General features: G+C 36.4%; 1 pseudogene; it reads right to left on the reverse strand.

The window, feature by feature from the left end:
* Window positions 1-5,890: 5,890 nt before the first annotated feature.
* Window positions 5,891-7,006, reverse strand: LOC148957916 (52 kDa repressor of the inhibitor of the protein kinase-like; annotated as a pseudogene).
* Window positions 7,007-10,871: the final 3,865 nt, after the last annotated feature.

A 10,871-nucleotide genomic window follows, 5' to 3' on the forward strand; every position in this document is an offset into this window, starting at 1 on the left:
TTATGTGCTGGTCCAACTGCTCCTTGATAATTTGGTCATAAGATTCAAGGACTTTTGGCTCTTTCCTTAACTTTTTAATTGCCCTTTCAACCTGGAAAGGCTAAGTGCAAAATTAGATGGAAGAGGTTTGTGCCCCATCTCCCAAGGCAGCTTTACTGAATACCTTTCACCTGTGAATGCAACATTGTCAAGAAGGTTAGCATAAACTTCATCAGTATTCTTTATGCCTAAAGTCTCCAAGTCCCATAATTTTTGAATTTCATGATCCATTTGTACATTTGTCTGACTTGCTAGGTAACATGAGGAATCAACAATCAAGTTTGTGTTCACATTTTCAGTATAAACAAAGTTCGTACCATCTAATGGTCCAGAAAGATCCCAACCAAGTTTTGTTTTTACTGCCACTGGTTGTCCTGGCTCCCCTCGAATTACCTTGTCCTCTTGAAATTCGTAAAAAAATATATTCCAATCAAAATGTCTACTTCTAATGAATCCTGAAAACAAGCTACATCTGAAAACCAAACATTTGCAAGATGAGCGTATTCATGTTTAACAATTTCAGGGTGAACATTTGAGATTTCAGAGATGTGATCAACAACAAAGGCATTTAATTTAACTGCAGATCCCTCTCCTCTCACTGGCAGCAACTTTATCTCCACAATCTCTCTCATGCCTTCATCCACATTGTTGGAACCAAAGGTCTTAATCCCAATGATTTCCCTTTTAATGGGCTTTAGAGCTAAATGATCTACTAACCCCCGAGTAACAAAAGTCTTGTGAGAACCTGTATCAAAAAAAACTCTTGCCCCCACTTGTGGTTTACCTACAACAATAGCCTGGGCTGTCTGCAATGCCGCTCGCCCCCCGCTGTCAACCTTCTCTACACAGGATGTGGTGCTTATTAAATTGGGTGGCGCGCTGGGCTTAGGAGAAGTCTTGTCCAACACAGCGTGGTATTACGAGTGCAAATAGATGAGTGATGTTTAAACTTACAAAATTTGCAAACAACCTTAACTCTTGCATTTAGAAGCACGATGAACTCAAACTCAACTCAAGCTCAAAATATTTTTTCAACATAAAATTGATTAATTACAATATACCGGTCAACATAATTATACTAAATATAAAATATCCAAGTTAATATGGCTAAATAACAATGAATGGTCAACCGCAATATTTTATAGAACAGCAATGAGAATTAAACAATTTTAGGCTGATGGACACATGGAAAGAACTTTGGGCAATCTATCGAGCCATGTATCAAAATCGACGATGACCTTTTTTTAAACAACAAAAACATCTACCGCTACGCAAAATAATTTTTTTACGTTCTTCGATGTCTTGCACCTTGCTGCAATCCAATTCTTCGTGGTCTTCGAAGCAGTATGCGCAAGCTATCTTCCAATTTTTATCGCCTTCGTTACCCGACAAGAGTGCACTTGCTGATGTTTTGGTCGGTTGCCTCGGTTTGAATCCATCGTCTCGTTTCGTTACCGGCTTTTCTGAGAGCATGGAGAAGTTTTGTTCCCTAACATTCAACTCGTGGGGAAAAGATACGAGCATTGTTTCAATGTCCCATTCTTCAAAATTTTTTCCCCCTCTTATCATGTTTAATCTAACGGGCTCGGGTATTTTTTCCATTAGTGTAGGTAGAATTATCGTCGCAAAACTATCTTGATCTACACCGGGCGCTTCTAACCCTCTGAAGTGCGTTTCAATTGTATCGTATAATTCACGCATCCTAGGAACATTCCTTTCGTTAAATACTACTGGAGCATAAATAAGATCCTTGATATGCGCCTTTTTAATTAACAAAGGTTTTGCGAATCGTTGCTTTAATAAATCTAATGCAGCTTGATAATGTTTTTCTGTTAGCTCGAATCCTGAAATGACTTTTTTAGCTGAATCTTCAAGATAATACCATAAATAGGCAAATTTATCGACTACGGAAAGCTCTTCATTTCCATGTACTGCACTGACAAACCCTTCCCAAAATTCCTGCCAGTCTTGTGGCCTTCCCGAAAACTTTTTCAGCTCTAGTTTTGGCAGTTTGGCTCTTACTTTACGGAATGACGAAGAGCTACTTGAATTTAAACTGTCTATGGAAATTTGAGAATCGCTTCTTCTTAAATTTGGAGTTGACTCTTCATAAAAATGTTTTAAATAGTCCTTGATGGTAATAATTGCCAAATTTACCTTTTCTTTGAAGCTACCGCATTCCTCTATTTCTCTAGTTAGCTCGTCATTGGCTTCGTCATCATCTCTAGCCTCGCTGAACATCAAATTGAGGATTTTCTCATCGAGTGGTTTCAGGGTCTCTAACTGTTCTTTCAGTTGAATTTCCAGTTGCCTCAAGCTCTTCGCATCGTCTTAGCTGTCTTCAACTCTTGCTATCAGCCTAGACGAAAAACTTTTGTGGCCTCCTCGGATTCTCTTCAACTTCGGCAGTTCATCCATCGCATGTGTTTACTTCCAATCTTCACTCGTGGACCAGTTTTTGGGACTATAAACTCCCCAGTTACTAATTCTAAAGATTTGTTGAAGTATCTAAAGATGAACGCTGAAGAAAAACAAGACATTTCTGCTCTGCTTTCTTCTTCATTGGTATCAACCATCGTGTTTACATCTTACGATGCATCTGAATTCACAATTAACACGCTCTCTTTTAAATCTACAGTCCCTGGCTCTGAGTAACGCTACAAAAATTCTCCAAATTTAACTACCAATAAGAAGCAAGAATAACATGTGCAGTTTTACGTCCACTAAAGCTAATTAACAGCAATTTTTATGTAGAAATAACGCTGCATGCCTATAACACGCTGAACGCTTATAACTAAATTTACCTAAACATGTATCTGTAGCCAAGTTATGGAGTAAACAAGCAATGTAAGGGTTCTCCCGCGATCCTAACGAGTTCATCATGCGATCCATCTTAATGAACCGTAGGAAAAACAACTTTCACTACACAATTCTGTATTTATAGCAAATAATTGACCTACTACGTGTAACAATTATGGTTAGAGGAAAAATGCCCGAAAGCAATGGAAAAGTTCCGACACCGTCAAAGTTTCGTATAGCTGTAACAAGTAACAGAAAGTTTTAAGCCGACAGTTCAAGCGGGAAATAATAGAAAATTTATCAAGGAATTGTAATTGAGATGTGAAGTGCGAAAAACTTTCGAGTTTCTTCTATTTCTGAACAATATCCATGATCACGAAAACACGACAATTGACCTTTGATGATAGGTGCACCTGTAAAATATTTCCAATAAAAAAGCTTTTCTTTGCACAAGGTTGAGGGATTTTGTTACGGTAAATTCAGAGATACCTACTTTGTGCTTGGGTTTCTTAGAATGTTTAAATTTCTTGCGGAGCAACCGAAAGTTGAATCTCAAACTCAGAAGATGCAACTGAAGCTCTTTTTTGTTGAAACATTGTAGTCTGCGTAGCTGTTTCTAAATTCCGAAATTTCCAAGCTGTGTTTTGTTGATAAAATTGAGAAACTACTTCAATCTCTTTTCTAAATTGCTCCATTAATAGCCAGGTGGTTTAGAAAGTGAAGACTATTTTTCTTTTATAGAAAAGACAGGCCTTACAAATGCTTGGTTTTTGGAAACAAATGTTTATAGCCCGGACCAGAAAAACTAGAGGCATATTTTTTGACTTTGAAAAAAAGCCCGAGACTGAAGGCCTAACATACTTGGTGACCCTCTCTCGGGGTCCTCGAGGATTTCAACACTTTGAGGCGATGCGCGCCAAAAATAATGTTCAGGCATGACACGCCCTTTCGTCGGGAATCTAAACTTCATACTCCCCCCCCCCCTAATGAAAACAGTAAGGGTTCAAAGTGAATGCGCTAAGACATACAGTGTATAAAGCTTTAGATAACTTTTTTTAAATACCACACCATATCAGCGAATTTTCAATTTTAAAAAAGGCCATTCACGCCACGCCAAAGCAATCATACAAACATTTTTCCGGAGAAATACAGGAAAATCCCGCGATTGAGAACCCAAGTTTTAAGAACCTGTTAGGCTAAAATTTCGAATTCAGGTCTCCTACGCATAAGAACCTTTTCAGGCTAAAACTTCAAGTTAGGTTCTTACCAGTGGGGCTGCTGTAAAAGCTTCTAGGTGGAAAGTGTTGAACAAAGCACCATTTTCTGCTTATATCTTACCTTGGCAATACAATATTTCTTTGAAGCTAAAGAACAATACTGTGCTTATTGTTTCGATCATTCAAATAAATTCTCTTAATATTCAGCATTTGCAAAGTTGTTAGAGTATAATCATGATTTTGTTACATGAACATAAGAATCTATTTTAAGAACCTTGGCTGCCTAAATTCACTTTAAGTACCACTCATATAGGAACCTATTCAAGCTAATTGAAAAAAACCCGGTTCTTACACGTGGATTTCTAGTGTATGTAGAAATTTGGCGTAAGTACTGCTGTTGTAGACCAAAAATCTTATTTTCAGTGTGGTCAAAGTGTGCATAACAACATCATGAGACTCGACAAAGAGGAGACTTTAAAAAATCTAAAGAATAACTCGACTGCAAATGGCGAGGAACAATAATAAGAATAAGATATATCTGTATGGAAGATAAGTACATATCGGATGTTAAAATGTTGTCCTGCTCCATAAAAAGAACATTCTGACTCAGCGGCGTAGCCAGGGACAGAGTAGGGGGGGGGGGCTGGGGCGCAGCCCCCAAAATTTTTTTGGACCACGCCCTTCAAACACTCGCAAATGCGGGAAAACACCCTTTTTGCAAAATTTCCCCCCATTATTTGATTCATGTTAGCTACAGTAAATAGCAAAATATTTTACAATTGTTATTGACACAAGCATACAGTATACTACACCCCCCCCAACGAGTTTTACATCGTTTTGGACAAATCTCGTATATCGTATTTTAGAAAAGTGGGGGGGGGGGTCCTGACCCCTCTATTCCCCCCCCCCCTTGGGTACGCCACTGTTCTGACTGAAGGAAGCTTGTTAAGGCTTATTTTCTTTGATGTTTCATTGCGTATCGCTTCATTGTCTCTGCGAAGTTGACTTTAATGTCACGATGGGTATTTAAACTTGCCAAACTCGACTTCATGTGCGAGGTTATCAGGACCTGGAAAATCACGTGCATAGAAAATACAAAATTGAAGAAAGCATTTTTTCCACTCCTTGTCAAGGCGCTGGAAGCTAATTTGGGCTTTTGGCTTCGCCCTTCCAATCATGGTCAGTTGAAGCATCGTGCTTTCGCTTGGCACCATGTGTGAGTGACCTTCTCTTTTGAAATAAACTTGGATGATGAACATTCCTTTCAACGCAGTGCAATTTTCAGAGGAAAACATTTTTGTCATTTCTGTTATGAGAGAGTAAAAATGCGATGGCTGCATTCAGCTTATAATGATTCTCGATGTCATCTTAGGGTATATTTGACCAATTTTGCTGACTTCTGCAAACTCCCCGAACCTATATGTCAGCACCAACATCTTCTGCCATTTCATTAGCTTTGCTGAACCAAGCACTGTGATAAAAATCATCTTGATTCCGTGCAGTTTGCTGTGAAGTCACGATAACATTAATTTCTCTCAGTCCTTTCAGAAGGTCAACAATGGCTCCTTGCAGCTGAAAGAGTGTGGCCAATGCATTTTCTGACAGTTTCAAGCGTTTTGATAAATTCAAAGCTTGTCACAATAGCTGCCAACCCATAGGCTTCTGCTGCAGAAGACGTCCAGGTGTTTTCAGTGTTGTCAAAAATTATAAACAAAGCTTCAGATATTGCTTTATAAATCTTGATGAAACGTTGAAAACCATCAATGCACATTATCCAACAAGTTCGACAAACATCTACCAATTTGGTTTCTTTTCCATTTGGATGAAACCGCTTTATCATCTTCTCTAAAGTATTCTGTTTTGTGGAGAATTGTCAAAAAACTTTGAAATGACTTAACATTTCCCATCATGTTCCTAACTGATTGTATTTGACATGAGCTCGCTACACACAAATCCAGCCTATGGGAAGAGCAAAGTGTATAAAAAACAAATTCATTCTGCTCTAAAATTCTTGTAGAAACACCAGAATATTTGCCTCACACGATTGCTGCACCATCGATCATTGCCCTCTACAGCTATGCAAATCTAAGCCAAAAGTCATTCGTAATATAGTCAACAACTTTCACTGCTAAAGCTTTTCCTAAAGTCCCAATGTTACAAAGTATGTATTTAAGAAACCTTTCCTTGATGCAACCAGATCGATTAACAGAACGAATAACAAGTTGCATTTGCTCTTTATTAGAACAATCAGTAACTTCATCAGCCAGGATTGAGAAATGCTCTGACCCTTTTATAACATTAATTATTTGTTTAGTTATGACTTGAGCACAGCAAATGATCAGCTCTTTCTGTGTTGTTTTGGACCTGTATGTAGCATTTCTTGGGACAGTTGTAAAAAGATTTTAAAGAACCTTGTCACCTCTATCCACACGAAAATCCAAGAGAGCTTGAAAAATTCCACAATAAACTGTTTCATAAAAGCCAGAATCATCTCTATGTCCATGAAAAGGTATGTTGCATCTTCCACAAAGAAGCACTATCATGACTAAGGATGCAAGAATAAGTCTGTTTTCTTCAACCTTTTTATTTTGTACATGGTCATGTATGTGGCTGACAGACTTCACTTTATTTCCTATAACAAGAATATATTGATGCACTGTTAGCACTGATTTTTTGTAAACATGAGATTTTCTTTTATGATCATGGAATCCATGGGAGGAACAAGACCAATCAACAAAGGGGCTTTTCATTAGTTTGTCTAGCTTTGCAGCATTTGTTCCAATTCTTCGACCAAAATGAACACATGGCAAACAAAAAGCACCATCCAAGACTCTAGAGTAGGTCAGCCAAGAAAATTTTTGCAGCAAAGTAGGGAGAAACTTCCTGTTCTTATTGCATAATATGCGAATGGGAAATTTGAAATTGCCACCAAATTGCCATACATTTGACAAATATCATAATTCTGCACATCCGAGAAAATGTCTGCTTTAAGATACAATGTGCCGGTAGGTAGGGGGCAGTAGATCGTTCAGGAGTTTAGTGAAGGCCGTGACCATGGTTGGCGGCAAAAATTTGAAAAGAAGACCTTCTAGAGATGGTCAGAAAATACATCCAAATATTTACAACATTGCTCTAGACCCATGGAAGATCCTGGACAATACCCATAAGCTTTCTTCAAAATATGGCCCAAAGGCCGGTCAGAGGCAGACCTTGCTTGGGTTTACTACAAATTTGCCTGATTGAAAAAAATTACCTGAAATTCGTTAGTTGCTGACACAGTCCCGCGCGCAATACAAAGTGTCGACTCACAACATCTATATACATAATAATCTCAGAACCTCCAACCCTTTAGACCTGAGGGTAGAGAAAACTCTTGAATTTTGATACTTCTACAATCTTGGCTAAAAATGCTGAGATACTTGCAAAAAAGAAGCTACTTACATATCACCCGCCCCCTTCCCCTAAAATCAATGTTGTGATTTGATTGGTAACCGATGTAGTAATCCCCACTTATTCCGTAACCATCTTAACCAACATTGACCCCATGGGGAAGGGGGTTTAGGTCACCAGCGCATATAATATGAAGATATAGCACGCAAATTCTTTTATTGTTAAAATGTTCCATCTATTTTCGGCCAGGATTGTAGTTTGCTGGAAAATGCACATTTTGGAGCCGATTTCAATAATGCTAGCTTCCTCTGAAATAAATATTTACAGATTGAAAGCGATTTGTTGGTTTTAATCATTTTTCTGGTGTCGTTGTTTAATGTTTAAGCTTATGCAACATAATTTTCTTCAGATTGGGACATATCTCTCAGCTTTTCTTCCTATCTTTTCTTAGTATATCAAAACTCCTTGAACCCTCCAAATAACTTTTTGAAATGTTGCCTTATCCTAACTTTCACCGCAAAGCCGACCATTTTCGATGGTTTCCTCAAAAACAGCCCGCAACTTTTACCTTGGTACGCCCCTGGTAACTTCTTTTTCGTGCAAAAATTATATAGATTTCGCGTGAGATCTTGAGATGGTGTTGGACAATCGTTGCCACGGGCATCAAAGTTTGTAAGAAAGACGAGATGATATTTGCAAGGTAATTCTTGATCTGTTAAAGTCCACCTTTATATAATTAGGTGGACTTTATATATATTGAAGATAAGGACTTAAACATTATTGAAAAATTTCATGACCCCAGACCCGCAAAAAAGTTAAAAAAAAAGAATTTATCAAATGAATTGTTCTTACTCGAAACAACCCAGAAAGTCTTAATAAACGTTCAGAAGAACTTTTCGGGTAGTTTCGGTGAATTTTGGGCTTTCATTTTAAATATAAGGACTTGGTCATTTTCGAAAAATTTCATGACCCTGGACCTGCAAAAAAGTTTAAAAAATGTAAAATTTTTCAAAAAATTTTTTTTTTATCGAAACCACCAAGAGAGTCTTAATACACGTTCCGAAGAACATTTCGGATAGTTTCGGTCAACTTTAGGCTCTCATTTAAAAAAAAGGACTTAGTCATTTTTGAAAAGTTTCATGACCCCGGACCTGTAAAAAAGTTCAAAAAAATCTGAAATTTTCCAAAAATTTTTTTTTACTCGAAACAACCAAAAGAGTCTCAATACACGTTGCCAAAAAAACGGGTAGTTTCGGTGAATTTTAGGCTCTTATTTCAAAGAAAAGGACTAACTGATTCTTAAAAAAATTTCATGACCCCGGACCTGCAAAAAAGTTCAAAAAATTTTTCAAAAATTTTTTTTACTTGAAACAGCCAAGAGAGTCTCAATAAACATTGCAAAAAACAAATCGGGTAGTTTTGGTGAATTTTTGGCTCTTATGTTAAAGATAAGGACTTAGTCATTTTCGAAAAATTTCATGACCTCGGACCAGCAAAAAAGTTAAAAAAATCTGAACTTTTTCAAAAAAACTTTTTTACTCAAAACAACCAAGAGAGTCTAAATACACCTTACGAAAAACATCTTGGGTAGTTTCGGTGAATTTTGGGCTCTTATTTTAAAAAAAAGGACTTAGTCATTTTTGAAAAGTTTCATAACCCCGGACCTGCAAAAAAGTTAAAAAAATCTGAAATTTTTCAAAAATCTTTATTTACTCGAAACAAACAAGAGAGTCTTAAAACACGTTGCGAAAAATATTTCGGGCAGTTCTGGTGAATTTTAGGCACTTATTATAAAGATAAGGACTTAGTCATTTTTGAAAAGTTTCATGACCCCGGACCTGCAAAAAAGTTCAAAAAATCTGAAATTTTTCGAAAATTTTCTTTCACTCAAAAGAACCAAAAATGCTAAGAAAATACCTTTTTAAAATATTTTGATGACCTTTTGTTGAAACTCCAAGAGATATCTCGAAAAAAGTAAGAAATAATATACCTGAAAAGGTTGAGGCTAAAGCTTGATAAACACGAAAAAGTTCTGAATTTTTCAAAAACATTTTTTTACTCAAAACAACCAAGAGAGTATTAATTAACGTTCCGAAGAACACTTCGGGCAGTTTTGGTGAATTTTAGACTCTTATGTTAAAGATAAGGACTTAGTCATTTTTGAAAAATTTCATGACCTCGGACCAGCAAAAAAGTTCAAAAAATCTGAAATTTTTCAAAAAAACTTTTTTGCTCAAAACAACCAAGAGAGTCTAAATACACGTTGCTAAAAACATCTCGGGTAGTTTCGGTAAACTTTAGGCTCTTATTTTAATAAAAAGGACTTAGTCATTTTTGAAAAGTTTCATGACCCCGGACCTGCAAAAAAATTCAAAAAATCTGAAATTTTTCAAAAATCTTTATTTACTCGAAACAACCGAGAAAGTCTAAATACACCTTACGAAAAACATCTTGGGTAGTTTCGGTGAATTTTAGGCTCTTATTTAAAAAAAGGACTTAGTCATTTTTGAAAAGTTTCATGACCTCGGACCAGCAAAAAAGTTCAAAAAATCTGAAATTTTTCAAAAAAACTTTTTTGCTCAAAACAACCAAGAGAGTCTAAATACACGTTGCTAAAAACATCTCGGGTAGTTTCGGTGAATTTTAGGCTCTTATTTTAATAAAAAGGACTTAGTCATTTGTGAAAAGTTTCATGACCCCGGACCTGCAAAAAAGTTCAAAAAATCTGAAATTTTTCAAAAAAATTTTTACTCAAAACAACCAAGAAAGTCTAAATACACCTTACGAAAAACATCTTGGGTAGTTTCGGTGAATTTTAGGCTCTTATTTAAAAAAAGGACTTAGTCATTTTTGAAAAGTTTCATGACCCCGGACCTGCCAAAAAGGTCAAAAAATCTGAAATTTTTCAAAAATCTTTATTTACTCGAAACAAACAAGAGAGTCTTAATACACGTTGCGAAAAACATTTCGGGCAGTTTTGGTGAATTTTAGGCACTTATTTTAAAGATAAGGACTTAGTCATTTTTGAAAAGTTTCATGACCCCAGACCTGCAAAAATATTCAAAAAATCTGAAATTTTTCAAAAATCTTTATTTACTCGAAACAAACAAGAGAGTCTTAATACACGTTGCGAAAAACATTTCGGGCAGTTTTGGTGAATTCTAGGCACTTATTTTAAAGATAAGGACTTAGTCATTTTTGAAAAGTTTCATGACCCCGGACCTGCAAAAAAATTCAAAAAATCTGAAATTTTTCAAAAATCTTTATTTACTCGAAACAAACAAGAGAGTCTTAATACACGTTGCGAAAAACATTTCGAGCAGTTTTGGTGAATTTTAGGCACTTATTTTAAAGATAAGGACTTAGTCATTTTTGAAAAGTTTCATGACCCCGGACCTGCAAAAAAGTTCAAAAAATCTGAAATTT

Source organism: Rhopilema esculentum, chromosome 19 (genome assembly GCF_057945365.1).
Source record: "Rhopilema esculentum isolate cy_ngs chromosome 19, ASM5794536v1, whole genome shotgun sequence".
NCBI classification, from domain to species: Eukaryota; Metazoa; Cnidaria; class Scyphozoa; order Rhizostomeae; family Rhizostomatidae; genus Rhopilema; species Rhopilema esculentum.